The following is a 15482-nucleotide window of genomic DNA, read 5'->3' on the forward strand; positions in this document are numbered from 1 at the left end:
AAACTTGGAAGGGACCCACAAGGACCATCGAGTCCAGCTCCTGGCTTCACAAAGGGCCACCCAAAATTCAAACCTTATGTCTGAGAGCATCACTCAAACTCTCCTTGAACTCCAGCAGCTCAGCGCCGTGCCCACTGCCCTGGGCAGCCCGTTCCGTGCCCACCGCCCTGTGGTGCAGACCCTTTCCCTGAGCCCTTCTCCCGCCCCTCCCCTGACGCAGCTCCATGCCGTTCCCTCGGGCCCTGTCGCTGTCACACAGAGCAGAGCTCAGCGCTGCCCTCCGCTCCCTGTGAGGAGCTGCAGCCGCCATCAGGCCTCCCCTCAGCTCCTCTGCTCTGGGCTGAGCAAACACAGGGACCTCAGCCGCTCCTCACACGTCTTCTCATACAGCTGTAAGAATTACTTACAGTGAATATGGTTTATGTATTAATAATAATTAACTTCTAATTGGTCTGTTGTCTTGGTATTTATTGAGAAGAAAACTGAAATAAACTGAAATAAATCCTATATGCTACATGGAAGACTTTTTACCAGATGTTTAAAAATGTTACCACTTTTTTACAGCCAACAATGATATTCGTGACATTACCCGTTGGGACTCTTCCACAGGCTCTTAGCACCAAGCTGTGCTCTGATTTCAGGGTGTCACAAACAGGACTGAGCCCCTCATTACACTGACAGTACCCAAGCACAGCCTTCCCACAGGCACCAGGTGAAGCACAGAACTAATGTCAACCTTCGGGTACATGATTAGTTCCTCAGTTCTCTTTTATCTGACATTATGTTCCATTAAGTGCCTACTGACATGCTGGAGGGAAGGGATGCCGTCCAGAGGGACCTGGACAGGCTTGGGAGGTGAGCCCACGCCAACCTCATGAAGTTCAGCAATGCCAAATGCAAGGTCCTGCACCTGGGTCAGGGCAATCCCAAGCACAGATACAGATTGGGTGGAGAATGGCTTGAAAGCAGCCTTGAGGAGAAGGATTTGAGAGTGTTGGTTGATGAAAAACTCCACACGAGCCGAGCAATGTGTACTTGCAACCCAGAAGGCCAACCGTATCCTGTGTTGCATCAAGAGAAGGGTGACCAGCAGGTCGAGGGAGGTGATTCTACCCCTCTACTCTGCTCTTGTGAGACCCCATCTGGAGTACTGTGTCCAGTTCTGCAGCCCCCAACACAAGAAGGACATGGAGCTGTTAAAGCAGGTCCAGAGGAGGGCCACGAAGATGATCAGAGGACTGGAGCACCTCCCCTGCAAGGACAGGCTGAGAGAAGGCTCTGGGGGAACCTTATAGTGGCCTTCCAGTACCTGATGGGGCCTACAGGAAAGCTGGAAAGGGACTTTTTATCAGGGCAGGTAATGACAGGACAAAGGGAAATGGCTTTAAACTGGAAGAGGACAGATTTAGACTAGATATTAGGAAGAAATTATTCACTGTGAGGATGGTGAGACAATGGAACGGGCCGCCCAGAGAGGTTGTGAATGCTCCCTCCATGGAAGCACTGAAGGCCAGGCTGGGTGGGGCTGTGAGCAACCTGGTTTAGAGGGAGGTGTCCCTGCCTAAAGCAGGGGGTTGGAACTATACGATCTTAAAAGTCCCTTCCAACGCATACCAGTCTATGATTCTACTGCACATGTGATTCTCAACCGGCAGAAGAAAAGAACGTGAATTACTCTGGCTCTCGGGCACGGATCTGAGGCGGGTTGCAGCTTCTCGCAGGGAACTTTTGGGAGAGCTGCCTTCCCCCCGCCGCCAGGAAAGGAGCTGCTCGTTGGTACTGCAGAGCTCGCCTGAACCAGAAGCATACGGAACAAAACCAGTCCGAAATTCTGAGACGTTCCAGGTTAATATGTGCCACCACGGCTTTATTTTATTTCATTTCATTTGCTGTATTACAAGATGAGATCCCTCGTTTACATTTTTTAATTAATTTTGCATTAAGTAATTACAAATTCTTCAGCGAGCCCGAAGGTCCTGGGGGCGCAGAGAGCGGCGGCCGGGCGCGTTGCGCGGAGCCGTGCTGCCCCCTAGCGGCAGCCGGGGGAGGGCGCGGGAGGCGCTGCCAGAGCGGGGCGGGTTTGCGTTTGCAGAGGTCGAGGGAAGGAAAACAGTGCGCACGTAACCGCCTGTGTCTCTCTTCGAAGCTGGAGGAGAATCTGCGTATTAACTTACACTGGGCAGCCGTCATGTGTGAGAACTTCTACAGCTTTATTTGAATGTACAAAGACATCTGTGTAGATGTGGACCAGAACTTCACCTCACCTCTGAAAAGCATTTCCCAGGGCTGTGCAGCCCAGCGCTCCCAGGGCCAGGTTGCTGCATTGCCCGGGGGCACAGACACTAATTCCCTATTTATCTTCTCAGGGAAGATGTGGTCAGTGATGACATTTTCTTCTCTCTTGGCACATGGCCGGCTTTGCAGTGTACTCAGTGACAAAATATATGGGCTCTCAGTTTACTGTAGAATAAAATAATAGAATCATAGAATAGAATAGCTTGGATTGGAAGGAACCTCAATGATCATCAAGCTCCAGCAACTCTGCAGGGCCACCATTACATATGGAGAGATCCAATACTAGACCAGGCTGCCCAGGACCATCCAACCTGGCTTTGAACACCTCCAGGGACGGGGCATCCACAACCTCTCTGGGCAGCCTGTTCCAGCACCTCACCACTCTCTTGGTAAAGAACTTCCCCCTGATATCCAACCTAAATTTTCCCTTCCTTACCTTAAAACCATTTCCCCTTGTCCTGCCATTATCTACCCTGTAATTTCATTAATGAATTTTTAAAAGCTTTCTGTTTTTTCCACTTTCCTGATCCCTAAAATTTTTCCAAACCTTTTTAAATTCAATATAAACATGACCTTGTAGAATATATCTTTTTGTAGATTTCCTAATTGTAATCCATATATCAGACTGAATACCATTGTTCTATGTTGAACTATGCTTTTTGGGTTCAGTTCACTCTTACATTCTTTTCCCAATGGTTGCTAATTTTCACCATTTTCTTTCCCATCTCTCATCTTCTCTCAGTATTTCTGTACTTGTGTTTTGTTCCATCCATTAAATCCTGTACCCAGAAAATACAGCACTTCAAGCTTGGTCAGTGGACAGAGGTGGTCTGCACTGATCGTACAGCTTAGCATGAAGAAACTGGCAGGAGGCCTCTCTAACACCTGAAACGCCTTTCATGACAGCTAGCTAAGAAGAATCTGTCAATCAATCACACCTGAAGATTTATATTCTATGCAGCAGAATAATTTGGCTGGCAGATCCCTGCTCAAAGAACGCTCAGACTCAGAAAGGTGAAGATTGGAGAAACAGGCAAGGTAGCAAAGCTGTAAGGAGCTCAGGGTTGAGCTGCCCATAGGGCAATGTGACTTGTACAGAGATGTAACAGGAGAGAGGAATGAAGACTGATGGGAGAGTTGAAAAAAAATCCAGTATTCTGTGTTAAAGTCCTTCCTAAATCCATAGCCTTTTACAACTGTTCTCAGCTCCAGCGGAAGCTGGATGGGAGGCCCATCATTGAGGCTTTGTGTGATGCTCAGGAATATGAGGTGGAAGGATAGAAGACAGATATCAAGCATCAGAAAGGATGGGTAAAGCAGGCAGCTTATCACAGAGTGGCTGAGGGTGGCAGCAAGCTCTGGATCCATCTGGCCCAACCCCTGCCCCAGCAGGGACACCCAGAGCAGGGTGCCCAGGGCCACAGCCAGGCAGCTTCTGATGATCTCCAAGGAGAAGATCCACAGCCTCAGAGCAGCTGTGCCAGTGCTCAGCCACCCACACAGCACAGAAGTGCTGCCTGGTGTTCAGAAGGAACCTCCTGTGTTCCAGTTTGTGACCTGGCATTGAGCACCACTGAAAAGAGCCTGGCTCTGTCCTCTTTGCCCGTTCCATTCAGATGTTTGTGGACACTGATGATACCTACTCTCCATCTCCTTCTCTAGACTGCACAGTCCCTGTTCTCTCAGTTTCTTCTGCATCAAACTGCTGTACCAGACAACTGCAGCCGGTCAGCATTCCTCCAGACTGCCCATGTTTGAACAGCAGGGGTTAATAAGGCTGATGGAATAATAACCATGAGAAGATACTAAGCACAGCACTGATGAGTTGTGGTCATGCAATGGGAAACTCATGAGCATCTTCAGAGGCTACAAAACATGAAAATGGATGGTCACTAAAGGACAGGCCATCAGATTCAGGCCATTGTGGATGGCGTTCTCTCCAAGCATACTATAATCTGATGAGATTATGGAAAGCTGGGCTGCAGGCTGGAAAGGTTAAAGTCCCTCCTCCTAGATGAACAAAATAGGGACTCAGGAGGCCATTAGTATGTTAACCATAAGCAAAAGTGTACTGTGAGGGATGCAGGGAATGCAGACAAAAGTCTTAAAAACTAAGGCTTGTGCCTGAGAGGCCCAGAGTCACACAGGAACCCTTGTTATTGGAAGGGATCTTTAACTGTTAGACATGTGCACAGAGGTAAAATTTTAATATACTTGTGGTGCTAACTTGTTGCTGGTATTGAGTTATACACTTGTTGTACCTGAAGTGGATGTATTTCATTTAAGCCTTGGCGTCCATTTCCAGACCATGAATTCTATGTATCCAGTACCCTTTTTTGCTGCTGGAGGGAATCTTTCCAACCTCAGAGAAAGTAATCAAAATCTGAAGACGAATCCATCAGTATTACACCGCTCTGTTTCTTCCTGGACTCCAGCAGCCTCATGAAGATAACAAGACTTCACTCCAGTTTCTCCACTTTTCTTGTCCCACCAACTCCCCTGTTCCTTCTTGGCAAGAATACTGCCAATTATTCTATTTTTTATTGCAACTTTCGGACAACAGATGTGATTGTGAAAGCCGAAATCATTTATTCAGGATTTCTCAACTATAAGGTCTATTTCATTTGTCTTCTTGCTTTTTGTGTGTATGTTTTTAAAACATTCACAATCATGATGAAAAGCAAAAAATATACCCATCACACATTCTAAAGGTTTCCAAGCCAGAAAGCAAATAAAAAGAAGTCAAAACTCAACTCAATACATAAATCTCATTATTTTTAAATCAGTCTCATGCTACTTTGCAGTCTGGTTCAGTATGTTTTAATGCTGAGAACTGCAGTAACCAGCTAACAAGAGTCCTCTTCCTGGGGTGTGGAGAAGAACATGCCAGCCAGATGTCGTCCCAGGCCAGAAGATGAAGTACCACTGCAGACATGAAAACAAGCTGTCAGTCCAAGCTGCCTAATGCAGTGCCTGCTGGGCCCTGCGCCAGAAAACAAATGCCTGAAGCAGAAGTTTTCCCAGTTCTTACTCCTGTTCTCTCCCTTTTCAGTATGCTTCTATGTTAGGATTTTACAGATGAGACTTCTGAACAACAATTCATAACTTATTTGTCTTTCCTATGTCTTCTCCTCCCCCCCAGACAACAGATGGTTAGTATCAAGAGACCTTTAAAGCAAAGAAGTTTATTGAATACAACAGGAAGCAAAGGAATACTTTACAGATGGAATGATTATCCCAGAAGGTTAAAGGAGAAGTATTTCTGAAGACAGAGCAAACCAGAGCCCCATACAGAAAGTCCCAGACCAACACTCATCATCTGCAGATTGTGGCAGCTAGATGAGAAGCCCAATGATGCCTCCAAGTTCCCCAGGGGAGCCAATGACAAGTGAAGGCCCAGTCAAGTACACTGATCTGCTACAGTTTAGTAAAGATTTGGGGTCATCACAGAAGGAATTGACAGAAAATCGATAGGGATTAAGCTCCAAGACCCAGGGCTTCACTGTCTGAGTAAGCAGTGAAGCACAGAAGCAGATGTGTTACTAGAAACATTTATTTACTCAGTAAGCTGCAGCTATTAGAGATCAATATAATCCTTTTACAGGGACTGGACAGTACTTTTTCCTAGAAGATAAGCAGCTGAACTATTCAATGCACGTGCAATTTCTATCTTCATGTATGTCCATTCACGTAGTCTCAGTGATCAGTACTCTCTTACTCTCTTATATGCAGGGATTAGTCCACCCTAGCCAGCCCTATCCAGAACTGCAGTAGTCCCAGTGTCCCAGTTAGGTCCCCTTTACCAGACGGATGTAGAGAAATTTGTCCTGTATGATGTCAAGTCTTCAGCAATTTCATGAAAGAATGAGCCCCAGACATAATTTTGCCTGGGCTATCCGATGTGCTAAAAATCCTGCCAAATCACTGAGCTTGTGTGGTGTCAGGGCTGTTATCGAGCTGAGCATGTGCTACTGTGCAAAGGAGCAATCTTGCCTGCTCCCATAACCTCTCCTCTGTCAGTCCTAATACTTATTTATCTGCATGGTCAGCCACTCCAGCAAGCTGATTCAACTCACTCTATGGCCACATGGTTACTACCAGTACCAGTGTGTTGAGGAGTGCCAATATGGGGACAGCCTGCAGTAGATTAGCATATTTAGTTCATGAAATCTGCACCATGTGTGCATAGTAAATCTGGTGCATCTCAACCCCTTGATGATACTTCCTGCGCATGGAACTCACCCAGCACTTGCATGGTAAATCCAAAGCATTCCAAGCACATCAGTCTTGAAGGGCACATGCTTTCAAGTCCATCTCCATGCGACCACTAATTCTACCTGATATGCACAGGCTGTGAAGGATAATTCCCTCAGTGCCACATCTTCACATTTCTTGAACACCTCCAGGAATGGTGACTCCACCACCTCCCTGGGCAACCTGTGCCAGTGCCTCACCTCTCCTTCTGAGAAGAAATTGTTCCTATGTCTAACCTGAACCTCCCCTGGTGCAACCGGAGGTAATCCCCTCTCATCACTGTTACATGGGAGAAGAGGCCGACCCCTACCTTGCCACAACTTTCAGGCAGTTGTAGAGAGTGGTAAGGTCTCCCCTGAGTCTCCTCTTCTCCAGACTGAACCAACCCAGTTCCCTCAGCCAATCCCCATAATACTTGTGCTCCAACACAAGATTTATACCCAGTCCTGAATAGGGAACTATTGCCCCTAGCTCTTCACTCCACCTTGCTGCCAGGAGCTACCAAGCCCATCAGAGGGCTGACAGAAAGGAGTTCACCACTAACATATGAGAAGTCTAGTGACTGTCACACACCGTCGATTAAAATGAGCATATACCCAGTACCTGGCAGAATGAGTTTATTCTAATGACTCCTATGAGCACACAAACCAGCAGAGCAGCTAGGAGGAAGGAGGAGTCACAGCGGGGGAAAAGTTACTTAAACCAAATGCAGGGGACTACACAGAGTTCCTTTACCAGTGCCCTTCAAACAGTTCACAAAGCAGTCTGCGTTCAGGTGACGTAAAATGTGAATGTAGGATACTTACCATTAGATGACTGAAAAAAAGTACTGCCAAGTTTAATTTGTTTTAGGTGGATCTTCCTGAGCACTGAAGTTTGATACTGTTTGTCATGGAAAGTTATTTATGCATAAATGTTAGTGAGATTCCTTAAATGTTTTGGAGTTAGGAGAAATAAACTTCAGTCCAGCATGAAAAATGTGCACTGCAGTGAACACGGTCTTTCCCCAGTGCATTCTTTATTCCTTCAGTTTTCATTTCATAGATGTTTGATTCCAGGCAGAGGAACTCCGAGTTCATGAGAAACATGGGAATGAGTCCCAGGGAGAGGATTTTTTCCCTTGTTTTTCTGCTTAATGTAAGAGTAGGAGAAATAAAAACAATGAGAAGCCAAGCTGCAACCTTTTGCTCTGCACAACTTCCTGAAATTTCTCCTGAGCAAGATAAACTGTGCTGCAGCAAAAACAGCTCGTGCTGAAAATGGCATCTGTGAGTTACTCTGCAGAATTCAGACACAGTCCCATATTCACCCCATCTGCTTCTTTAGGACAAACTACTTGTCTACCCAGGTATATAATTAGATATAAAGGGGTAATTTAAGAGGTAGCTTTTACTAGCCTCACCAGACAAACAATAGAAATCCTGTTTTAAACTAAGGAAGGACAAAATGCACTAAAAGCTGCACAGGAAACAGCCCTGAGCTGCACGGGATTTGGGCTAAACGATTTTAAGGCTGAGAGCAGATGTCTCTCTTGGAAGCAGCAGAACCAGCTGCTCTCCGTCACCGCCCTTGAGCTCAAGCCGACCTTCACCCGCGGCAGTGCAGAGGGTGTCGGTGCTCCGCCAGACAGACCGACCGGGTCAGATTAACCAGTTCAAACCGGGTATTTGAACTGAGCCACGGGAACTTTCCTGAAAGGGATTAGCGCGTTCCCGCAGAGCCTGCCCTGATCTGACAGCAGATCCGAGGGCATCCCTGGCATCGGAGCGGCAACGAACAGCTGAAAAGGGGCACCATCTCCATAAGGCGCTGGCCTAGCGCTGCAGACAGTGGCACTGCACAGAGCAGTGCCAGCAAAGCTCTCTGCTCCCGGCCCAGCTGCAGCTGCCCATCACTGCCCGAGTTATAACAGGAGCTGCATCACTGCATCGGGCAAGGAGCAAAGTGGGGCTCAGGAGCAGGGGTGGCCCACTGACACAGCCCAGAGGGAGCTCTAAATGGTGGCCATCTGCAGCCTAAGAAGCTCTCTCCTTCCCTTGGTCTCAATCTGTTTTCACTTTAAGCCAGTTTTACAGTCTGGACTGAGCTGGGATTTAGATGTATTTTATGTGGCCGGCACCACCCACCGTGTCTCACAAGGGATGACAGTTCCTGCCACAAGTCATTTACAGGCCAGGAGTGAGTGCAGGCTCCCACAGACTGGAGCGAGGCCTGCTTGTTCCTCCTCACCATGTCTTTTCCCATGACTGTCCAGATCCCTTGGCGGTCCCTTCCCTGCCCTGTGGCAACTTCAGCTCCTCCATACAGGCTGAACAGGCCTTAGATGCTTTCTTTAGAGTCTGCAATGTCGTTATGAATTCCAGAGCCATGCAGAGGTACAGGGAGCAAACCCACCCAAGCCCCGCTGGCCCGCTGCTGCCTAGGACTAGAGCTGAGGCTGTAGGACTGGCAGTACAGGAGCTGATGGCACCAGCATCCAGCAGGACGTGCCAGCCACCAAGCCTTGAAACAGCCTTGCTGAGGGCACCTCATCTCCTCAGACTTTTGTATTTGTATTCTCCTGTCACTGGATTTCACAGATTAAAGGTTTTTCTGTTTGTTTTTCCCAGTGAATTTAAGGGAGCAAGGAACACAGCTCCTAAAACCTTCACTTCCCGCACTGTCACTATATATGCCTGCAGATCACCGCTCTGTGTGCATATAGAAGAGCATGCAGAGTTTGTACAGCTTAAGCCTCATTACCTTCTTGGTATCAAACAAGAGCCTGATTCAGACTGTCTCACCAGGAACTGACTTGTTAGAAACCACGGGGTAAAAATCAAACACAACAGCTTCTCCTGCTTGATGAAAATAGTGAGAGTGGATCCTTTGTACCTAATCCACTGATGAAAGAAGATACGTGGATCGGGCCAGCAGAGCTGAAAGCCTCATTAACAGGGACTAACATACTCCAGTCCTATGCATTTTTAACCTGCTCAGCCCTGCCCTCTTATAAAACAGGCACTTCAGCTGCTGTATTTCTGTTAATTGGATGTGTTCTTAAACGTAAATGAGGAAAACCACATTAAAGCCTCTCATGATTCCAGATAAGATTTACAGCTAGCACATGTAAGTGAAACGTCACTCAGGCCAAAGGAATTGTTCCTCCTTTGTCTGCTACTGCAATCCTTGAACTTGATCCTACATTTCCATACTCCCACAAGTTTAGTGTGGACTCTTAACACACTGCTGCAACCCCACCTCAGCAGCCTGCTGCCCTCCTGCCTTGGAACTGGCACAGGGGCAGCTCCGTCTCAGCCTGCCCTTGCTGTGGCTCTGGCTCAGATTTCCTGCTGCTGAAACTCTTGCCCTTTCCATCAGATCCTTGCGTGCTTAGTGGGCTGGAGGGAAAAAGAGACAGGGAGTGTCTCGCCTGGGTGGGAAGGGAGGCCTGAGTTCCTGTCGTTTCCCCTGTGATTATTTCAAGATTTTTCAGCAACAGTCTTTACAGGATGGGCTGGGCCATTTTATCAGAGTTGCACCAGATTTTGGTAGAACGGTTTCCAGTGGTCCTTTCCAAACTGGGGCCCTGGGCCAGAGCCTGGAGATGTTGCCTCCCTGCAGCTGAGCACAGCCTTGTCGGACTGGTGGATTTAGCCCTACTGCTGGAGAAAGAAGTCACTGCTGGTCCTTCCTGTAAAAGAAGGACAGGATTTTTGCTTTCATTTAAAAAATAATACATAGATCTTGACTGATGAAAGGCCACCTTGATGGTGCAAAGATAAATCTCTAGGTCACCTGCATGACAAGGGTAAATTGAAAAGCTCCAAACTTGTGAAGGAATATAATTTGCTTCTCTCCCAGCTGCCCCTCAAACCTGAGGAGTGACTCCTCAGAGTACCAAATTATATTCTTTTCCTACAGCCACCAGCACACACATTTGAGTTGATGCCTTTTATCTGAACTAGACGATGTCTTTTTCCTACATAAACAGTTCTTTGAGTTTTTGGTTCCCCCAGCAGATCCCTCAGGGATCACCAACCTTCACCCCACACCTCCCATCTCACTATGGCACAGGCAAGCCTGGACTGCTCCTGCTGCAACTCATCAGTATGCAGCCTTTAAAAGCAATAAGAACACAAAGGCACTTGAAACTTTCTAAATCACCCTTCGCTTTCCCAAACTCTCCTTTTAGCCAGACACACTGAATGAAACAACTAGCCAAGTGAACAGGAAACAACAGCTCCTTCCTGCTCTGCAGCCCCACCCTCCCGCAAGGAACTTGCCTTCTGCAGGGCTGGGTTTGGTTATGGGCCAGCACCAGCTGAATGGCATTCCCATTTGAGCTTGCGTTACTCACTTGCTGCCATCAAAGTTAAGTAAAACATTGAGAGATTTGTTATCTCAGCTCAATCCCAGGAAGCTACAGCAGAACAGCAGCTCTGTGGCAGTTGAAGTGGAAATGTTTTTCTGTTCAATCTGACTTCCATAGATATTCTCAATTTCACATACCTGTTTGGATTTTCAGGAGTTATTATGTGACTCATGACAGCACAGAGAATGAATAATGATCTTAGTTTGGGATATTTTTAGACACAGACTCTTGGGGAAGACCTTAGCTTTTAAGGCTGACATTATTATTAACTTCTTGGGTATTTTTTGTTTGTTTGTTTGTTTGTTTTCACTTGTGAGACCAAACATTCTCATATAATCTGAATTTATCCCATCTGCACCCTCTACACATTTCAGACATAAAACTGAAGATGGCGTACAGAATAAAAGTTACCTTAATTCACTTAGATACATACATTGTGTTCATAAACAGAGATTTCTTGATATGCAAGCATGAATTAGATGGGCGAGAAGCTTTCAGTAGCATCAGGTCTCACATGAACTCAGGCACCTAAGGAGATGTGCAGAAGTAGGGTCTATCCCGTAGGGAAGCAGAATCTGTCAGAGGAAGGGATGGTGCTGTGCCAAAGCCTGGCTGTGTCAGGGAGCATTTACTTGAAGGGACATGCACTAACAAAGCAAGGAAATCAGAAGGGCTCCAACTATTTTCAAACAGAAAAAATAAAATTACAGAGAGAACTCAAACTGCAGAGTACTAGAGAATCAGTCAGCATGAGGGAGGGAGGGAGGGAGAGAGGAAGGATGGAGGAATGATGTACATTCATAAGACTATGGAGCAGAAGAGGTATTAAAATTCTATACTAATTTTACTGTGCATGCACATCAAAGCTCCCTACTTTTTTTTTTTTTTTTTTTTTTTTTTTATCCTATCCTGTAAGATAGGTAAAACTGTATTGGAATTGGTGAGCTGAGTGGAGTCATGCCACATTCTTTGCCCCTTCTCATGGTTCTTGGAATCCCATTGCTTCGTTCTACCTTCCTGCTGGTTGCTTTGTATCGTGGTGCTTAAAAAGCCCACGTGGGAGAGCAGTACTGGGCACTTTAATATTTTCTGGGCTTTCCCCTGCCCACGAATGCCGTTTGCTTGCATGCCAGAACTCCTCCTGTTCTGCCAGTAACTCACCACCTGAAAGGTCTGGCTTTCTGCCTGAGCAGCTACAAAGAATTAGCCCAGCTGAGGTTCAGTCATTCACACCATCAAGAATGCAGAAAATACATATCTATTATTTCTTTTTTGCTATTCATAACACCTGAGCTTCAAGAAACTCTTGCATTAACATCCTAAGTGTCAAGACTGACTTTAGGGTCAGTGCTGCCTCTAGCAATCTTGTTTTTACCAGTATAGATTTTCCTAATTTTATCACTGTCCTGAGAGGACCTTGTTTTTTTTTCACCTTTTTTTTTTGCGTCTAGAGGTTGTTGGGATGTATTTGGATTTTCATAACAATTTAAATAATTTCTTCAAGACCTTAAAGCACCTCTTTTTCCCTTACATAACAGGCATTCTTTCAAAGGAATAACCTCATTCAAATGTTGTGGCTCATTCTCAAAAACACTAGTTATTCCAACTTCAACCTAAATAGTATTTAGCATGTACAATTTTCCTTTCTACTTCATTTTTTGGCTCACAGGTACTCAAAGATTTTATGTATTTGCTTAGACTAAAACATTTTAGACAGTTTGCTTTCTGTCATTCCTTATCTTTTGTCCTTTTTCTTTCACAGTGCTTCCAAGAGTTGTAACAATTCAATGCTGGCTTTGAAAAAAGTATAAAGTATTCATGAGTTCCAGAAAAAAAGTCCAAATTATCAACCATTCCCTTGTTACATAGTTTCTATAGTGCTATCCTTACTGTCATACCAGAAAGGACCTCAAAAAGTCTGTAGCCCACTGTTTTCCAAAGACAGGATCAGATATGCACTGTTAGCCTCTTAGATAGTTTCAGCAAGGATAATTACTTTCTGATGACCAAGTAACTAAGTATTTCTTGCTGGACAAAGTGGTGGATTATTTATTTCTTGCCCTGTTGGTGATTATTTTTAGTAGTTCTCATATTTCATCTGCAGAGTGGATTGGAACTGGTTTGAGGTGGACAGAATTATTCCTGCATACAGAGGGGTCTGATTTCAAGCCTGGCAGGAAGCAATATAAGCTGGAAAGGAAACCTCTAAGTGGAGGCAAATGGAGCCTTGCTATTTCTTCCATTGTCATCTTCAGTAGTGAACAGAGACAACTCAAACTGCAAGTCTGCCCAACAGAGCAGATACATGAGTCCATCCATGGTCTGTTTCCTTGTCTACACAGCACACCATGCTTTTAACCCAGGGTATGTTTGTCTCTCTCTGAGGTAAGAGCTAACATCAATACAAACCTGGCTCCAGGTATCATGACCATGGTTAATAATCGCTGAATAAAATCAAGGGACAATGTAGAGGACAGTAGACAAAATGGGGAGAAGTGCATGTCCTCTTATTGTTGTAGGGAAAGGCTTTGTAGTGCTCCCACAACTCCTGGTGACTGTATCCACCCTGATAATCTACAAACAGAAAACACAAAGCCCTTTTTAGTGGTCTGTCACTTTACAGGAAATAAATAATTGCACAATCACTTAGTAACACATCACAGAAGTTGAGCTAATTGCTTTCATTGAAGTGCCAGGTTTTCTTATCAAACCTGACAGGTAGAAATTCCTGAAAGTCTATAAACCAGTAAATAATTAGCTTCAAAAACCTCCTTCTTGCACCTTCTGGCACCCTTTTGCCCACAGCAGGGAACAGCTGGAAACAAGCGGGAACTCAGAGCATTTCTGCCGAGAAATCATTTGCTCTCTGTGCCTCTGTTCACATTAAATCAATTTAATACTTAAAAAATAATAAGTGTATGAAAAACACTCAATTGAGGCCATGCAGATGTCCTGCCCAACCAGACTGGGCTCTCTGCCTTGGCAGAACAGGGCCCCCGAGGCCAGGGCTGTGCTGAGGCAAGGGTGGTGGTGGGCCGCCATGGTGGGAGGGCCACGAGGATGTGAGGGCAGGCTGCCGGCTCGTGCTCCCTTCTGACCTTCAAAGTGTCCTGAGCAGTGAGCTGCTCACCAGGGCTTTCTGCCCGAGGGGAACATCTGTGGCAAATCCACCCTCATCCCATGTTTTAACTACTTTCTGTTTTTTGTTTTCTTTTGCAACACTTCTGCATTTTGACTTCTCCTTTGAAGAAATGTGCCAACAGCTGGCACTCAGGAGAGCTCCTGGCTGAAGGAACCACTGCCCACTGGAATGCCTCAGCCAGGTCCTGTGAGACCTTTCTGAGAAACACCTGTCTTCACCCGCTCCCCTCTGTGGTTTAATTAAAGCATTTTGAGCACAGCTTGCTGTTCTGCCTCTCTCTGCTGCAGAACTTTCAGCTCCAAGACCTTGCCTTAGGAGCATGGCGATCTCAGGTGCTTGCCCAGGCATTGGGGCCCACCCCTCTTTTTGTTGTTACCAGCTTAAACATGCTTCAACCCACAACATCTCCTTGATGAAGCTGTGTATTCTTCATAAACCCAACTCTTTCAAGACCATGCGGGTACCTTATCTTTTCAATTATCTTGTTTTCCAACAGGGCCCCAGTACCTGCCTGCAAGATGGTTTGTTTACACAAGAAATGCCAGTCCTCAACTGAGTTCTCAGTCTCAAAACAGCCACTGTGCAGCTGTGAGGTTCTGCTCCTGGCATATAGGTACTTATCTAGGCCATGCCACCATCTCTTCCATTATGCCAACTTGTGAAAGTCAGTACTGATGGATGTATCAATACAGAATAAAGCTGCAATGCAACCCACCCAACTGCCTGCTGGTAACACAGAAATGTGCTTAATAAGTGTCTTTTATCAATTGTTGATGCTCAGCTTCCAGCTTGTTACCACCAGCTGATAATCCACCACCTGATAATCTACAAACAGAAAACACAGGAGGTGTCTGCATTAGGCCCTGCTCCTTTCTGAAAAGTTTCCCTTCCCTCCTAGAGCTGTCTGTAGAAGACATAGGAAACCCAGCACTGCAGGGTAATACTGATAGTCTCTGCATTTTGCTATTGACATGATTCCTGCAGGGGTCATCCTTCCTCACACCTTCTCCTTTGCCACCTTGTTATGCCAATGTAACTAGGATACAAAGAGGTGTTTGGATGCTTGAGATGTTCCTGTGCAGCAGCAGAGCATTAGACAACTAAAGCCAGAAGAGCATCCCTCTGAGGCAGGAGGAACGCTGAGCTAGCAGCATGCCCTTCCCCCCAGAGGTTTTACCCACACTCCATAGCTCAGTGTATACAAATTAAAATTAACGTATTAAAGTAAATTAAAGTTGTCTGAGACCATTCTCTGCCACAGAAAGCCCCACACCCTTACTATTGAAGTCTTAGTCTCCAAAGCAGTGTGGCTTCACCAGGCTGCCCACTGGGATTGGGGCCTGGCACATGCTAATTCCCAAATCATACCTGAGCGTTGCTTGGTAGATCATGTTTGTTTCAGGCCAAAACAAGACTAGGACATTTTGCTGATATAGA

At 45.9% G+C, this 15482-nt stretch overlaps 1 long non-coding RNA gene across 1 annotated transcript in view; it reads right to left on the minus strand.

Annotated features, from left to right (window-relative positions):
- Positions 1-825: 825 nt before the first annotated feature.
- Positions 826-15482, minus strand: part of LOC149919401 (uncharacterized) — a 53474-nt gene continuing 38817 nt past the window's right edge. Inside the window, exons 2-4 of the long non-coding RNA XR_016464400.1 lie at positions 10327-13477; positions 7356-10222; positions 826-5220 (exon numbers count right to left, since the gene is read on the minus strand). This is a non-coding gene — a long non-coding RNA (uncharacterized LOC149919401). The remainder of the gene's footprint in view (positions 5221-7355; positions 10223-10326; positions 13478-15482) is intronic.

This window comes from Phasianus colchicus, chromosome 1 (assembly GCF_987193195.1).
Source record: "Phasianus colchicus chromosome 1, bPhaCol1.hap1.1, whole genome shotgun sequence".
NCBI lineage: Eukaryota > Metazoa > Chordata > Aves > Galliformes > Phasianidae > Phasianus > Phasianus colchicus.